Source organism: Hypanus sabinus, chromosome 19 (genome assembly GCF_030144855.1).
Source record: "Hypanus sabinus isolate sHypSab1 chromosome 19, sHypSab1.hap1, whole genome shotgun sequence".
NCBI classification, from domain to species: domain Eukaryota; kingdom Metazoa; phylum Chordata; class Chondrichthyes; order Myliobatiformes; family Dasyatidae; genus Hypanus; species Hypanus sabinus.
In genome coordinates this window covers 13,604,172-13,622,464 of record NC_082724.1, presented here as the reverse complement: position 1 = coordinate 13,622,464, position 18,293 = coordinate 13,604,172, and the positions used below count along the sequence as shown (strand labels likewise).

The window sequence follows — 18,293 nt, the reverse complement described above, 5'->3', positions numbered from 1 at the left end:
TTTTCCAAAATGTAGAAGCTTTTACAAAAGGACTAATTAAAATTAAGGTGAAAAGTAGAAATCCAAATAAGAATGTTCAGCTACATTGGCATACAATAGCCCTGCTTATGATTCGTGTTCCAAGCACCGAAACTATTTGATGCGAAGATATGCTGGGACGTAGTACACATACACTAGGCTTGTATAGGTAAATGTTGCCAACCAGAATTTCCATCATTGTTTTATATATTGTAATAAAGAACATTTGATACATTCTTATCCAATACATAATAGTTCCTTCACAAAAGCCTTTCATTCAAAGCCACTACATCATTTTGTATTTAAAGGCACTCTCATCAGCTCATTCTAACAACCTACCATGACTTGCTGCATGCCTTTCTTTACTGAATGATGTCATCGTGGTTTGTGTAATATCTGGTCTCTAAAGTACATGATCACATTATACATGAAAAAGAAGCATATTTGACCCAGTTTGATTAACTGGAAGATTGCTTATTAGTTATAATATATTTAAGTATGTGATATTTCTCCATTGCTTAAGGTTTTAAATGGTATTTTTGGAACAGGTTTGCCAGCTCATTTTGGACCCTGGAATCTACTAAGTACTACCTTCAAGAAATCACTGTGCCACCAACCAAAATATGTTGCAGTGCCCAGAGATCATAAGTTCCCAGCATTGATTATCCAATTTCACTTTCCTTAAGGAGGTTAAGGAAAAATACTCAGTACCATTAATGACAAGAAACAGAAGAAAGTAGGTACAGAACTAAACCACTTGACCCTTGATCCTGACCCAGGCCCATCTCCTGTCTTCCATGCCATTTCTCCACGGCTCTCATTTCCCCGGTCATTCAAAAATGCATCCACATCCTTTTTAAATCCTCCCAATGATATAGCCTCCACATCCCTTTCAACTATAGAACTCCACACTGCCTTCTGTGAGAAGTTCCTACATTCCTCAAATGACCACCCCCTAATATTTTAATTTCATTCTTCTTTTTTCACAAGGTCCTTTTTGAAAAGGAGAAAGGTCCCCTTTCTTCTGAACTCCCAAGAATATCTAGCCCCTGAAGGGTCTTAAGATATTTGAAATAGGTCCTTTTTGAAAAGAAGAAAGGTCCCCTTTCTTCTGAACTCCCAAGAATATCTAGCCGCTTGTGATACAGCAATCCTCACATCCCAGAAATTAGCCTAGTGAATCTTTTTTGAACTGTCTCTAGCGCCAGTATGTCCTTTCTTAAATAAGGCGATCAAAAAGGCTAAACATCTAAATCCTACTTTTCTAAAAACTCTTTTAAGATGCAAACATCACACCCAAATAAAGTGATTTGACCATCAAAGATTTAAACCAAAGAATTCTATCAGACAAACTGAAGATATGAATTATGGAAATTTTACTTATTTAGCAGGACAGTTTGAAACATTCTGGATTCATACAGACTTAGCTTAATGACTTCTGATAAAATAAAATCCACAAATACCAGGAGGAACAAACTTAGGTCCAACAACTTTATACATTTTTGAAATTCATGGTGTATTTTACAAAACAGAGAAACAAAAGTCTCTGAAGTATTTAATTCAACTTGATATACAACCATAGTTCTGGGTATTGAGTTCTGCCAGCAGCATCAACTCAATTTTTAAAAGATGACTTTAGAAAAATTATATACCGATGAAAAACACATAATGGTCAGGTATTCCCTGCTGAGTCAGATCCAAAACAGGTTAGTTAACAGTCTTCCAGTGATTTGGAATGTTAATCTGTCTTGCACTATCTTACTGAAAGAAAAATCAATTTGCACAAGCCACAATAAATGTGGATTTAACAGTTACAATATACCACAAAAGTATGATTCTCTAGAAAATGATAATATTGCATATTTCTTACCACTTTAACTAAAACTGCCAGTTAATCTACTCACGTTAAGTCAGTAATGTTCACATGTGTTCAGCAGGTGAGAGATTTAGTTGCATTCCAAGATGGAAATCATCAGCAACAATTACCAAATATTGTAAAAATGTGGATCATGTGAATTGCATTCATTTAGTACAAAAAATGCTAACTGTATCTATCTCCCTTTTATCGAGTATTTTAATAAACTTTAAGCTTTTTGCATACTTTAGTTAAATTGACCTACGGTGTTTCTTGGCATTCTTTTTGCTTAAGGCAAACGCACTTCACTGCCACCATAGAAATATCTTTTGTTTTTTAAATTCATTTTTTGGCATGAAAGCATCACTGGTAAGGCCAACATTTATAGGGATCCCAAATGCTGTTTAAAAAGGTTGTGGTGAGCAACTTTCATGAACCATGGCAATGCTTTGGATTATTCTCTGGTGGGGGTGGGAGAGTGATTAAGGAACCTTGATAGATTTCCAAGGAGGATGGAGTTCAGCTTGGAGATGAACTTACAAGTATGAGAAGTGTTGTCAGGATAACCAGCGGAAACATTTTGAAAATGGCAAACAATGCATTTTTTGTGTGCAGGAGGTGCAGAGAATGAAGATTCTGAGTGGTAGATGATGTACTAATCAAACAGGATGTGAGCTTCTTGGGCACTTATTCAGATGCACTTGTCCAGGCAAGCAGAGAGTATTCCATCACACTCCTGATTGCAAGCTTTGAGTTATTATGATTTAAGTCAGATCATAGGGAAATTAAGTTATAGCCAGTTCTTACATATACAACATCGTTTATGTGGCTGATCCATTTGAAGGTTGGGGACACAGCAATCGATGTCAGGTGGACATGGTTAGGCATCTCCTTTTGGAGATTATCTTTTTGTGACACAAATACGACTTCCATCTTATTAATCTAGACCTAAATGTGGCCTAGGTCTTGCTGCATATAAGAATGAAGAGCTTCATTTCCAGAGAGTTATGAGTGGATTTGAACACCATAATCATCTGCATTCATTCTCACTTATGGCCTTATGATAGAAGGAAGGTTATCAATGAAGTAGCTGAGATCTATAATAACCACAACCAATATATGTGTCACCACCCCCCCCCCCCCCCCCCGAGTCGCCTCAGTCTCACTCAGCTCATTCTCATCTATGGGGAACAGCCTTCGGCCCTGCCAAACTAGGTAAGGTAATCAGTTTGTGTGATGTCCCCGCCTCGCCAAAGACAGGACACCATATGCGATTAAATGATTACAATTTATAAAGATTACTATAACTAAGTGATTAATAATGATACAGTATATATGAAGGAAAAGAAAATAAAGAAAAGGTGCCAAACTTATTAAAGTCCAAACCACTTCATGCACAACCGTTGGAGCTCAATTACTGAAGTCTTCTGGCCACCATTCGATCCCCTCCAAACTCCTCGACTCGCAGCTCAGGATCACCCGAAGTGGTCAACCAAGCACATCTATCTTCGTCTCCTCTCCTTGGGGTACCTCCTGGCCTCGGACCCCCGCTTGGGGTCCGTTCCTCGCCCAGTTTACAGCATCACGTCCTCTCTCTCTCACCCCCTCGCACTGATCTCCCCAACAATAGCTTACAGACTCAGAAGAAAGAACAACATTAATCCCAATTGGTTTACAAAGGAATACAATTCTCGTTATCAGTAAACTTTAACCCAAACAAGCTTCCAGCACTCACTCGCAACAAAGAAGCATTCCTACTTTTAACAAAACAAAGAAGCCATTTTGATTAACAGACACAGTACATTGTACATGTGTGTAGGGGTTAAGTTCAGCCACTGAAGTGCTGCACTCCTAATTTCCATTGACTTCAGTTTTACCAAGACTTCTTTATATTACACTTGGTCAACTGTTGCCTCACTGTCATTAGGCAAATTTTACATCGCCTTTGGATTCAGCTCACTGATTCCTCTCAGAGCCAAAGCTCTGAAGAATTCTAGAGCTGCGTAATCCTGGCAAAATCTGAACAGGGCATTAGTAACCAGATTACTGGACAGCAAGTGCTACCTGATAGGATAACTTCTTACATGACTTTGTTGATGATTAGGAGAGTACACTGATTGGACTTCAATTGGTCTTTAATTGATAGGATTGGATTGGACTGTCCTGCTGAACAGGACATACCAGAGAAAGAGAAATTTTCCACTTTTCGGGTACAGCAGACAAATATGTTGTAGCTAAATTAAAATTAGTTTTGTTTGATAAAGTAATTCAAAAGCTTACAAGTAACAGGAAATAGACTGCATCTACAACCTATAAATTAATGCAAAGTAAACAAACCTGTCTAGTGGGTAACTGGAAATGATCAAACAAACAAATGTAAAACATGTGTTAATATCAATTTTTAAATAAGTTTCTAATGTCAACTTCTGGTATGTTGTGGTGTTGTCAGTTCTAAATTCTTACCTTCATTTGCTCTCTAAGTAAATGACCATTGTGTTTCCCACTTAAAATTACATTATTTTTGCTGAAATATACAACACAATTCCTTCCAGGCTTGACAAAAGGCTCAGAAACCTTGGCCTTCACCCTGCCTTGTGCAGCTGGCTCCTGGACTTCCTGTAGGAATGTCGGCAGGTGATAAGACTAGGCTCCCTCACCCCTGCACCTCTGACTCTCAACGTAGGAGCACCCTCCTTTATTCTTTGAATACCCATGACTATGTCGCCACTCACCTCCAATCCACTAATTAAATTTGCAGATGATATTACATTGATTGGCCTTATTTCAAATAATAACCAGGCAGCCTACAGAGAAGAAGTCATCACCCTGACACAGTGGTGTCAAGAAAACAACCTTTCGCTCAGAGCGGAGACAGGCTCAACCCTTTTGCATCAATGGATCTGGGGTTGAGAGTGTGAACAGCTTTAAGTTCCTCGGTATACGCATCACCGAGAACCACATACCGGCTATATGGTGAGAAAAGCACAAAAGTGCCGCTTTCACTTCAGACAGTTGAAGAAGTTCGGCATGAATCCCCAAATCCTAAGAACATTCTACAGGGGCACAACTGAGAGCATCCTGACTGGCTGCATCACTGCCTGGTAATGGGAACTGTACTCCCCTCAATCACAGGGCTCTGCAGAGAGTGTGAACTTCCCACTATTCAGGACATTCACAGTGACAGGTAAAAAAGGCCTGACAGTGTAAAAAAGGCCTGAAGTATCATTGGGGACCTGAGTCACCCCGACCACAAACTGCTCCAGCTGCTACCATCTGGGAAATGGTACCGCAGCACTGAAGCCAGGACCAACAGGCTCCGGGACAGTTACTTCCACCAGGCCATCAGACTGTTTAATTCACACTGATACAATCTTATTTCTAAGCTATATTGACTGTTCTGTTGTATATCTTATTGTACATACTATTTATTACAAATTACTATAATTTGCACATTGCATATTCTGATGGAGACGTAACATAGAGATTTTTACTCCTCATGTATGTAAAGGATGCAAGAAATAAAGTCAATTCAATTCATAATGATATAAACAATTAACAAAAATGTGGCATTTTACATCCTCTCATTTCAGGAATGTCTTCTCTTAAACCTTTGCTCAAATAACAACAAATTAACTACAATGTAATATTGTCATATATCTGAGCAAGTTCAATACTTTTGTAAATGTGTTGTAAATTTCCTTCATGCTACAGACAGATAATAACAAATATTTCCAAAGGAAATCACTGTTGTTGCAAAGTATCTTTCTGGACTGTTCTTCAAATTTACTTCAGTGATGAATTAGTTGATCAGCTTCTCCCCCCATAACTTAGTGAAAAAGATTAGGTAGATCAAGAGTGTTGAATTTTACTTAACATAAAAGCAGTCAACAGTAATAGATATGACAGCCAGGCCTGATACAGAAATAATGATCTCCACAACCAGCTCAAATCAAATCCTCTGAAGATGTTACACAGAAAATAGTAACATCCATCAACCACTGACAAACTAGCCAGGGAAGAACTGGTCATCTACTAAAAACCATACCCACCTCCGCATCCAAATTCAGAAGAAGTTGGGAACATGCTGGCAGTTTCCAGAACATTCAAAAGGAATAGCTTTATAAATTGGACTTAAAACTTCATGAAAAAAAATAACAAGCATAAAAAAGACTAGGTTTAGCACTTGAAAACAGGACTTAAAAATATCTTTTGATAGTTTAGTCATTAACAGGCTGAAGACCAGAACATCTTCAATTTAATTAACTCAGGCCGGGTATATTGCGGATGCACATAAATGTTGCTCAGGTCTGCTTTAACATCATGCTTTAGTTACAATCTCTGAAGTCCTTAGTGCATGAAAGCTTGTTCCCTTTTCACACTTAAGTACTTGCATTGTAGCAGATCCTTCAATAATAGTGCTTCATAGCAGATCATAATCAGATAAAAACAATAAATATGTCAAAGAAGTGACATCCAGCTTACTCTAATAAGTCAGTTTTAAGAGTGTCTTAATGGAGCTACTCAGAAATTGCATGCAAATTGAATTAAAAAATTGGGTTGCTGCTTTAAAATAGTCATGTGCAGTGAACTAAATGGTGTAAAAGACAGATACCACATCTAGATACACAGAAAGAGATTGTGGGAAAACAAGGTATTAATACGATGGTCTGGAGATTAAAAAAAACAATAGATTTTGGTTAACTGGGACACATTGGGACCAGAACACTTTGGTCCCATTCAGCAGCTGCCCTCATTAGCTGAAGTTTCACGGAAATAGCTTAAAAAGACAACTAAATAAAAAATACATTTAAATGAAATACAGAACAAATTAGAACACTACCAATATCACTACAATACTATAAAACTGTATCAATTCCTAATACAGTGGATTCCAGTTAACTGGTCAATCGATTATTCAAGGCAACTGTTTATTTGGGACAACTCTTAAAGAACAAAAACTAATTAAGAAAATAGCTGGGATTCCCTTCATTTATTGGGACACTATGCTGCTTAATTGGGACAGAAGACTGATGCTGAACAGTTCCAAACTAGCATCAGTTGAGAGAACTTATGTGGCCGTTGGACATTAGAGCGGCCACACAAGTTAGAGCAACCAGTTTTTATATAGTGTCAGTTGTTTGCGTTTGCTCAGAAAGCAGTGATTTTTGTCATTGATAATTGATTAAAACAAACAGTAAGACAATTTAGAATTATTTTGCTCACTGCAGTTTCAAGTATTCAAGCTTGGAGATGTCAGAAATGGCCAGGAATGAAAATGAACCGATTTCGCAAATTAGGATCTTGGAAGAATTTGAACTCTCCGTGAGCAGGAGGGTTTTTAAAGTGGAAAAACTGTTGCACAGGAACAGTTCCAATCTCTCTACCTCTGAAGTTCAGGTTCAGTGGTATGAGTAGTTTTCACAAACTGGGGTCTTCCTTGGTTGCAGTGGAAACCATGACTTCTGTTCCTTACTATACCCTTTGCTCTCCACGAAGTGTTGTAGAACCACCTTCTTGGCTTTTGGATCTCGCCTGTCCAGTCTACCAGAGCTGACTTCGCATCCCTAATCAATTGTGGGATTGAGTTTAAGAGCTGAGAGGTAATGTTGCAGCTACTGTAATAGGACTCTGGTCAGACCCCATTTGGAGTACTGTGCTCAGTTCTGGTTGCCTCACTACCGAAAGGATGTGGAAACTATAGAAAGGGTGCAGAGGAGATTTACAAGGATGTTGCTTGGATTGGGGAACATGCCTTATGAGAATAGATTGAGTGAACTCGGCCTTTTCTCCCTGGAGCGACGGAGGATGAGGGGGTGACTTGATAGAGGTGTACAAAATAATGAGAGGTATTGATCGTGTGGATAGTCAGAAGCTTTTACCCAGGGCTGAAATAGCTAGCACAAGAGGGCATAGTTTAAGGTGCTTGGAAGTAGGTACAGAGGAGATGTTAGGGGTAAGTTTTTTACGCAGAGAGTGGTGAATGCGTGGAATGGGCTGCCGGCAGTGGTGATGGAGGCGGAAGCGATAGGGTCTTTTAAGAGACTCCTGGATGGCTACATGGAACTTAGAAAAATAGAGGGCTATGCATAAAGCCTAGGTAGTTCTAAGGTAGGGACATGTTTGGCACAGCTTAGTAGGCTGAAGGGTCTGTATTGTGCTGTAGGTTTTCTGTTTCTATGTTTCTATCCTGGGCCAGTCATATCCCTTTCTCACTGAGATACTAAGTCCATTGTCTACCTTTAACTAGTTTAGCCCATCTGTCGAAGCCTGTACCAGGGTGTGACTGCTGTTACTTGGAGGCACATGTGAGAATTGAGTATCTGGTGGGAGCCAATGAGAAGTGAGCTGCCCCAGAATGGACACAAAAGGGGCTACAGTTCTCTAGACATCCCATACACAGCAGCATACTGGATGAATCCCTCTGTCGATAACTATCAGGAACTAATACACAGTTTTATAGTACTGTAGTAGCATTGGTAGCATTCTTATTTGTTTTAAATTTCATTTAAATACTAATTTATCACTCAGTTAAAAGATATTTTGTCTTTTTTATACCCTTTTAACTATTTCCATGAAACTTCGGCCAATTGGGGCAGTCGGTTAATTAGGCCAAAATGTAATGATCCTGATATGGTCCAATTAACTAGAATCCACTATAGTTATGGACGGAGGAATTCATCCAATATATGCTGCTGTGTTCTTTTGATTGCCTGTAAATGAACATTAGCATAGATACCAAGTGCAGAAAATGGACTGTCTTCATTGTTTTCTGCATGAAGAAGTGTCAAAATTACTTCTTTTTAATTTAATATACTCAACTTTAATATACACAAGCATAGTCAACTGATGTTATTTACAAACTGTGGTTCACTCTAAGCACGGTGTAGTGCCTAATGGCCACATGTAACTATACATGTGACTGATGCTAGTTAGAAACTGTTCAGCAACTGTCTCTTGACCCAATTAAGCAGCATAGTTCCAAATAAATGAATGGAATCTCAGCTATTTTCTCGATTAGCTTTTGTTCTTTAAGAGTTATCTCAAATAAGTAGCTGTCCCGATTGACTGCTGGACCAAATAACCAGAATCCAATGTATATTGACTATCACTGCCACAGTCCATGAATTATGAAGCCTGTAAACCATGAAGAATAGGAGAATAAAAGATTTAGAAAATCCTAAAAGATTCTTGAGTGAACTTATTTCTCTGTCAAAGAAATTCATATATTTTACTCATATATAAAATATATTAATTTATGAGCTTAACAAAATTAGATGGTTTCTCATTCTATAAAAAAACACAGGAGCTGTTTAAAATTATATGATTACTTGGTCCAGCAGACAGTATAAGATGTTGGTTAAAGTGTTGCTGTTAGGTTTCTCACTGACAAAACAAAATAAAGCCAAATGCTGGTTAAATATAACACTTACAGTGACTTCTAGGAATTCTAGACTGAAGGCTACTGAAAGTGAAGCAGCATTCAGGATAGTAATGACAACCTTACACGCTATATATGCGTCACCAGCATACAAAAAATAATCGTAAATGATGGAAGATACAAACATTTAACAAATTATATGATAGTGGTTTTAGAAGGTTTTTAGATTGCCACATGAACTTGTAGGTAATGAAGGGATACAGATCATGTGCAGAAGGAAGGGATGTAGTTCATCAACATCATTGAAGAGCCTGCTCCATTGTTGTATGTTCTATGTCAAATAGAAGAGCAATCCTGCATTTCCAGCTGCCTGTTACTTTAATTGTCAAAGTTACTGTGACAATTTTGGTACATACGTGTTTGAAAGGTCATCGATCTGAAATGTTGATTCTTTCTCACCAAAGCTGGGTGCAAAGTGCTTTCAGCATTTTCAGATTTTGTTTTGTATTTTCAGCATCTGCAGCTTCTTTAGATTTGGGCATGCACTCCTCAAACTAACAATGAGTCACAGAAAAGTACAGTACAGCACAGCACAGCACAGCACAGAAATAGGCCCTTTAGCCATCGAGTCTATGCCAAACCATTTAAACTGCCTACCCCCAACTACCTGGACTGGAACATACCCCTGTCATTCAAACTATCCAAACTTATCAAACTAAGTTTATTAGTTTTATCAAACTTATAAAACTAATAGTTTTATTCAAACTATTCAAACCTATCCAAACTTCTCTTAAATACTGAAATTGAACTCGCATACAACACTTGCATTGGTAGCTCATCCGCACCCTCATGACCCTCTGAGTGAAGAAGTTTCCCCTCAGGTTCCCCTTATACTTTCACCCTTAACGCATGACCTCTGGTTATAGTTCCACCCAACCTCAATGGAAAAAGCCTGCTTGCAGTTACCCTATCTGTATCTCTCATTATTTTTTTATACCTCTATCAAATCTCTTTTCAATCTTCAACATTTCAAGCAATACAGTGCTAACCTATTCAACATTTCGATAGACAATAGGTGCAGAAGTAGACCATTCCGCCCTTTGAGCCTGCACTGCCATTCTGAGATCATGGCTGATCATCTACTATCAATACCCAGTTCCTGCCTTGTCCCCATATCCCTTGATTCCCCTATCCATAAGATACCTATCTAGCTCTTTCTTGAAAGCATCCAGAGAATTGGCCTCCACTGCCTTCCAAGGCAGTGCATTCCAGACCCCCACAACTCTCTGGGAGACGTTTTTCCTTATAACTCAGATCCTCCAGACCCAGTAACATCCTTGTAAATTTTGTCTCTACTCTTTCAATCTTACTTACATCGTTCCTGTAGGCTGGTGCCGGAAAATTGCAAACAATACTCCAAATTAGGTCTCATCAACTTCTTATACCCCATCCCCTGTACTCTGTACTTTGATTATGAAAACCAATGTGTCAAAAGTTTTTGTTTTACAACCCTATCTACCTATGCCGCCACTTTCAACGAATTATGGACCTGTATTCCCAGATCCCTTTGTTCTACCACACTCCTCAGATTCCTACCATTCATTACTTAAGACCTACCCTGATTGGTCCTACCGAAGTGCAACACACCTTGCACTTGTCTGCATTAAATTCTGTCTGCCATGTTTCAGCCCAGTTTTTTAGCTAGTCCAGATCCTGTTGCAAACGCTGATAGTCTTCCTCGATGTCACTACACCCCAAATCTTGGTGCTATCTGCAAATTTGCTAATCCAGCCATCCACAGCGGATCTTGCACTGATACCTGCAGCAAGCAACTAATCACAGTTCTCCAGTAAGAGACAACTATCTACTGCCTCTCTCTGGCTTCCCTCACAAAGCCAATGTCTAACCAATTTACTAACTCATCTTGAATGCCAAGCTACTGAACCTTCTTGACCAACTTCCTATGTAGCCCCTTGTCAACTGTCTTGCTAAGGTCCATGTAGACAATATTCACTGCCTTGCCTTCCTCCACTTTCCTGGTAACTTCCTCAACAGACTCTGTAAGATTTGTTAGGCATGACCTACCATGCACAAAACCATCCTTATCCAGTCTGTATCAATCCAAATACTCATATATCCATCCGGTCCCTTAAAATACCTTCAAATAACTTTCTGCTATGGATATCAGGTTCACTGGTTTATTTCCTGGTTTATTTTTAGAGCCCATCTGAAACAGTGGAACTACATTAGCTACCATCCAATCCTAAGGATGATTTAAATATCTCTGCTAGGGCCTGGCAATTTCTGCACTTGCCTCCCACAGGATCTAAGGGAACACCTTGTTAGGGCCTGGGGATTTATCCACCCTAATTTGCCTCAAAACAGCAAAAACCTCCTTCTCTGTAATCTATATAGGGCCCATGACCTCACTGCTTTACTAATTGTAAAACTTGCAACATTAATAGAAATGTAAAAAGAAAGCGAATTGTTTATAATTGTCAAAATTAATTACAAACTTCATGATAGATACAAATGTTCAGATGGCAATCCAACAAAATAATTCTCATATGCAGCTAATGTCCAGCTAGTGTAATTGAAGCATTGTTATACAGTGGATTCCAGTGAACTGGGACATATCAGGACCAGTATGTTTTGGCCCAATTAAGTGACTGCTCCAAATAGCTGAAGTTTCATGGACGTAGTTAAAAAGGTATAAAAAAAGACAAACTGCTATTTAACTGAGTAACAAATATGTATTTAAATACAGAACAAATTAGACACTACAAATATTATTACTGTACTATAAAACTGTGTTTTATAGTGTTTTATTTATAAAGTGTTCTATAGTTTTATAGTGTTCCTCATAGTTATCAGCAAAGAAACTCATCCAGTGTACACTGGTGTGCTCTTCTGACTGACTGTAAATGAACGAGTTCAGTGCAGACACCTAGTACAGATAATGGACGGCCTCTGTACGAGGCTTTTAAAGATTGCATCCTCCAAATACTCATTTTCATTGCAACATTCAAGATGCTTGTTGATATCTTCAAATTATTCATAGTCCCTAACTTGTAAAAGTAGCAAAATTATCTCTTTTCCACCCTTGGCCATTTCTGGCATCTCCAAGCCTGAATGTTTGAAACTGCAGTGAGCAAAACAGTTCTGAATTGTCTTACTGCTTATTTATCACCAACTATCAGTGACAAAAATTACTGGTTTTCTGAAAACAAGGGCATACAATTGACAATATTTAAAAATAGTTTGCTCTAAGCACAGTGTACAGTTTAACAGCCACACAAATGCACATCTCTGGCAGTAGTTACAAATTGTTCCGCAATAGTCTCCTGTCCCAATTAAGCGGCACATTGTCCCAAATAAATGAAGGGAATCCCAAATATTTTCTTGATTAGTTTTTGTTCCTTAAGTTGTTCTAAATTAGTGACTGCCCTGATTAACCAATAGTCCAATTAAATGGAATTTACTGTATTAATAGAGACAGACAGACATACTTTATTGATCCCAAGGGAAATTGGGTTTCGTTACAGTCGCACCAACCAAGAATAGTGTAGAAATATAGCAATATAAAACCATAAATAATTAAATAATAACAGGTAAATTATGTCAAGTGGAAATAAGTCCAGGACCAGCCTACTGGCTCAGGGTGTCTGACACTCCGAGGGAGGAGTTGTAAAGTAATATTTGAGTTGAGAAACTGAGGTAGAGAGCTGAATGAGAAAATTAAATCTCTCGTGTGAATGAAAATATCTGGAACAATGGAAGTACAACTTGGAAAATGAATAATAACTGCAAAATATTTAGGTTTGTACATACACTGATCCTCTACAAACAGGAGAAAATCAGGTAGTGAAATTACTTTTCTATGTATATGTAGTGGTTTTGGATACTAGGTAGGAACTTCCCTTTGATCACTAGAAACTAAATACCCAAGTATCTACTATCTGTTGTCATTATCATTATCCATTATACAAAGGTAAGTGGTTTACAATAGTTTTGCTGACTTCAGTTATCTCCCTTATGCCTTTAAATTGCCAGAACTATTTGTCTGATAACCAGTACCAGATGAGCAAAAATATTACTGATTATTTACTGTGAAGACTAACTTTATGGGCCTTCTATTCCAGTCACAAACCCAAATCCCTTGCTATAAATTCTGGACCTGTTCCCAATCTAGCTTCAGGCTATACAATGGGACCTTCACTCAGTCCAACTAATTTCACATATATAACATTAATGAACTCTAAACTTGTCTCAGTTTATCATCAGCAAAACTCCCCCATATAACTGCTGTCTCTAGACTTATTCATCGTAATGTATTTCTGGTCAGCTACGCAAACTTTCAATTCCTCGTTCGGCACATACCTAATGCTCTTTTATTCTGAAGGCATTTATTTCTGTTTTCTTCTCAATGTTCTCAAAGTTTGGATCCATATACAAGTGAACATAAGGGTAACTTCATCGTGGTTTTGCTGGAATTCTCCATCAGTATACTTTGAAACGCCACTCTGACCCCATAAGTTAAATCTGGCATAGATTCTATCCACTGAATTCAAATTTAGGAGGGTATTTATAATTATAACTATTTTACACAGCATAGTGTTTTAAATTACTTCTATGTTGGTGGTTTTAACTCAACATTTTTATTTTTCAGTTTCTAAAAAATAGCACACAATTAAAAAAATTTTTCAATACCCATTAGCCAACCTGTGCTGAACCCAGCCTGTGCCTCAAATTCATTGCCTTTAGTCTACAGCTCATGCAATCCTGGGGGACATACTAATCTTCTGCAGCTTTGTGGGTTTAACAGATCTAAAGTCAGAAACATTCTGATCTGATGGGAGAAACTGACTCACTCATCTTTTCCCATTGCTGGCAAAAAGTATCTCAAATTTCACCCATTTAAACCATTTTAAATGCTAACAGCTTTAACAGAGGGCAAAACCCCATTCTTAACTTTACCCATTACGAAAACCTCAGAGGACAGTTTTGGGGACAGGACCCCTGCATTACACCACGAGGTCTGGACACCACCTCCCAATTTTGTGCATGCAGCTGAGCCCATGTTCCAGTCAACTACCTCAAATCAGCACTGTTTATCTACATCAGCTTGTGAGGCCAAACATGAGAAATATGATCACTTGGCCTTTTAAGTCTGCTCTGTCATTCAATAAAAACATGGCCAATCCAATCTTGGCTTCAAGTGTACTTTTTAGTTCTTCTCCCGATACTACTTGACTCTTCTAATACAAGTCAGCTCTGCTTGAATATATTAAATGATTGCCTCCATAGCAGTCTGAAACAGATTCATGATTCTTTCAGACGGAATTCCTCCTCCTTTTCATTCTGAAGATGATCCCACAGTTCTGAGTTCCTTCTGCATTGAACCTATCAATTTCCCTCATATCACATTTAAAACCAGTACAGTTGGCCCTCTTTATCCGCAGGGGATTGGTTCCGAGACCCCCTGCAGATACCAAAAATCGCAGATGCTCAAGTCCCTTATTTAATCTGAAGCAGTGCGGTGGTCTTTAGTACCCAGCGGAAACCTGGACTTTATTTAACATGTTCAGAGCGGTGGACATTAGGACCTGGCATAGCTCTGAATCCGTGGTGTTTCTGTTCACGAAAATAATCACGATCACAATTGAAAATAAGGTGAAAGTAACAAAGTGATCGGAAAGAGGTGAAACGTCATCGGTCATTGGAAAAGCGTTAGGCTACAGTTGGTCAACAATCGGAACAATTTTAATGGAGCATGTGAAAGGCCCTGCCTCGATGAAAGCTACAATTATTACTAAGCAACACAGTGGTTTAATTATTGAAATACGTATGTTTCTTATGTGTTTTATATGCATAGAAAGGTAAAATATGTACTATATACTAAGAAAAATGTTTGACTAACTGACACTAAATAATACCGGATGTACCTGTTCCGACTTAAAGACGGACTCAGGAACGGAACATTCATAACTGGGGACTGCCTGTACTTTTCAGTCATTTCTTATAATACCCAATACTACGTACATGCTATGTAAATAGTTTAGGGAATAATGACAAGAAAAAATAGTCTGTACATGCTCAAACAACGTGTTGGAGAGAGAACTTCTGGGTTTTCCCGATCCGTGGTTGGTTGAATCCGCGCACACGGAATCCGCAGATAAGGAGGGCCGACTGTATCTGTGGATTCAAATCTTGGCAATCTCACCTATGTGTACAACTTCCTACATTCTATAGCAGCACTTAAAATTCTAAGTTCTTTGGATGTTTTAAATTGCCCTTTCTTTACATTACAATTGACAGCTCTATTTTCAACTACTTTTGTATGGAATTCTTTCTGTAAAGCACTCTGACCACACCCTACCTCCCCGACTTCCCCAAGAAACATCGCTTTCAGCTGTTTTTATTTCCTCATATTCTTTGATTCAAGATGATTCTTGATTTTTTTCCTCTCTGTCACAACCAATATGTAAATAGAAAGTGTTGTTGCTATGGTTTCCCCTGCATGTACTACTGCATGACCTTTTAGCCATTTCATGTTAATTGAAGAACCTTCCAGAAAAATACCACGCTGATTCCTTTGTGGTAAGCTGTTGGCAAGCCACTGCAAATGTACAAAACTATGAAAATAATGTAACAGAGACCTTAGTTTCCTCATTGCAGCTAGTATATTGTCACATTTTTTAGCAATCCCACGTACTAATATCATTCTACACGGCTGTGTAATATAGAACACAAAACACTTATGTTCTAATGTTATTTATATCTCCACAAGTGAAATGCATTCTTAATTTTGTATCCGACATGGTTGATAGCTGGAAAAATGCAATAATATGAATATGTTTTATTTCTGGAAACACTAACTCAGGGACATCCCAAACATACTCAAGAGTTGCATTAAGAGAATTGATATGGCTAATGTAAGTTCTCTCATGAAGTGCAGAATATAATTTTCTGAAAGTATTTGATATTAATGCTCTGAAAGCAGTTTGCTGCCAAACATTATTCAGATGTACCTTATAACAATTTTAACACTTCAATAAAATTAGAGATAGTTAAAATATAATACAGGGAGCTTGGCAGTTGTAACCAAATTATGGTATTGATCTCAGAACAGCGATGCAATGTAAATACAATTCTGAACACTTTCAAGATAGAAGATCAATCATTCTGAGAAAATTCAGCATCTAATATATAGGTCTGAAATCAAATTTCTCCATGTACTATGCTCACGGGCTGTGGAAACTTTGGAAAGTTTTAGATACTCCTCTTTAAAAAAACTCTTTAAGGCAATATAACGAAAGACAATTTAGTAGTGATAAGATGGAATAACGTAAGTATATTTATTGATGTATTACAGGTAAATGTAGTAGATATTGGGAGGCATTGCATAAAGATGGCCTAACGAAATCCAGTTCTAAGGCTAACATTCTTCAACTCAGGACACTTTAAAGATGCATGGCCCAATTTGCATTTAAACAATTTCAAACATTCCTGGCAAGTCTCTAAATCATCTATTATTCTGCTTTTGTCTATAAAATTGTGTCTAATCTCTACTTTAGGACTCTTTGGTAATCTGGTGTTCAGGGAAATAAGGCAAACTACCAGTTTACTCAATAGGTTTAATTTGCTTGGACAATGCATAGGGCCAAGTTATCATTCAAAAGTTAGGATTCAGACCGACTTGGAACGCGAGTTCTTCTCCAGCTTCCCTTTAGCACCCAATGGACATGACTGATAGCAATAAGCTCTCGAAAAGAGATGGAGAGCTTCTGTCACTGAGGCAGGTGGATAAATATTATTTACACACAGAAACACAAGTACTTACATATAGAAGCATGGCAACCCACCCAGATTATTCAGATGAGCCGCAATCACACGTCAGCCTTGATTTTTCCAGTTTGTGCAGACATAACAGCCATACTATTAGTTTTGGATCTAAACCTAACTGCTCATGAATTGCCCATGAATCAACATCAAATTCAAATAGATCAGGAAAAGATGCTGAATACAAACTTAACTATCCAGAGAAATTTTAACCAAATATAATTTAAAAAGGGCTATTAAACATGACCAGAACCAAAAAAAGTTCTTAGTCAGATTGATAATAATTTTTGTCCTAATCAACTAATGAAGCAAAATTTATTTTTGTGCAAAACATTCAGAAACTGAAAGGAAGTATGAGGAACATCTTAGAAAAATTGCAAAAAATATAAATTAATTTAATGCCAAAAGCAAAGCAGAGTATAAAGACTCATACATTCAAGTTTCCAGTTCAACCTTAAGGATAGCCCTTGGATCAGAACATAGATTAGAGGTCAAAACTTAGAGAAATGCTGTAATTCTAAATGCACAATTTAAAAAGTTCAAAAGGTTCAAAGGTTCATTTATTATCATATAACCATATAACAATTACAGCACGGAAACAGGCCATCTCAGCCCTTCTAGTCCGCGCCGAACACTTACTCTCACCTAGTCCCACCGACCCGCACTCAGCCCATAACCCTCCATTCCTTTCCTGTCCATATACCTATCCAATTTTGCTTTAAATGACAATACCGAACCTGCCTCTACCACTTGTACTGGAATCTCATTCCATACAGCTACCACTCTCTGAGTAAAGAAATTCCCCCTCATGTTACCCTTAAACTTTTGCCCCCTAACTCTCAACTCATGTCCTCTTGTTTGAATCTCCCCTACTCTCAATGGAAAAAGCCTATCCACATCAACTCTATCTATCCCCCTCATAATTTTAAATACCTCTATCAAGTCCCCCCTCAACCTTCTACATTCCAAAGGACGAAGACCTAACTTGTTCAATCTTTCTCTGTAACTTAGGTGCTGAAACCCAGATAACATTCTAGTAAATCTTCTCTGTACTTTCTCTATTTTGTTGACATCTTTCCTATAATTCGGTGACCAGAACTATAGGTTCTCCTATATACTCCAAATTTGGCCTTACCAATGTCTTGTAGAATTTTAACATTACATCCCAACTCCTATACTCAATGCTGTGATTTATAAAGG

General features: G+C 38.0%; 1 protein-coding gene across 2 annotated transcripts in view; it reads right to left on the bottom strand.

The window, feature by feature from the left end:
- LOC132377735 (POC1 centriolar protein homolog A-like) overlaps positions 1-18,293 on the bottom strand; it is a 147,178-nt gene that overhangs the window by 19,154 nt on the left and 109,731 nt on the right. The window lies entirely within an intron of this gene.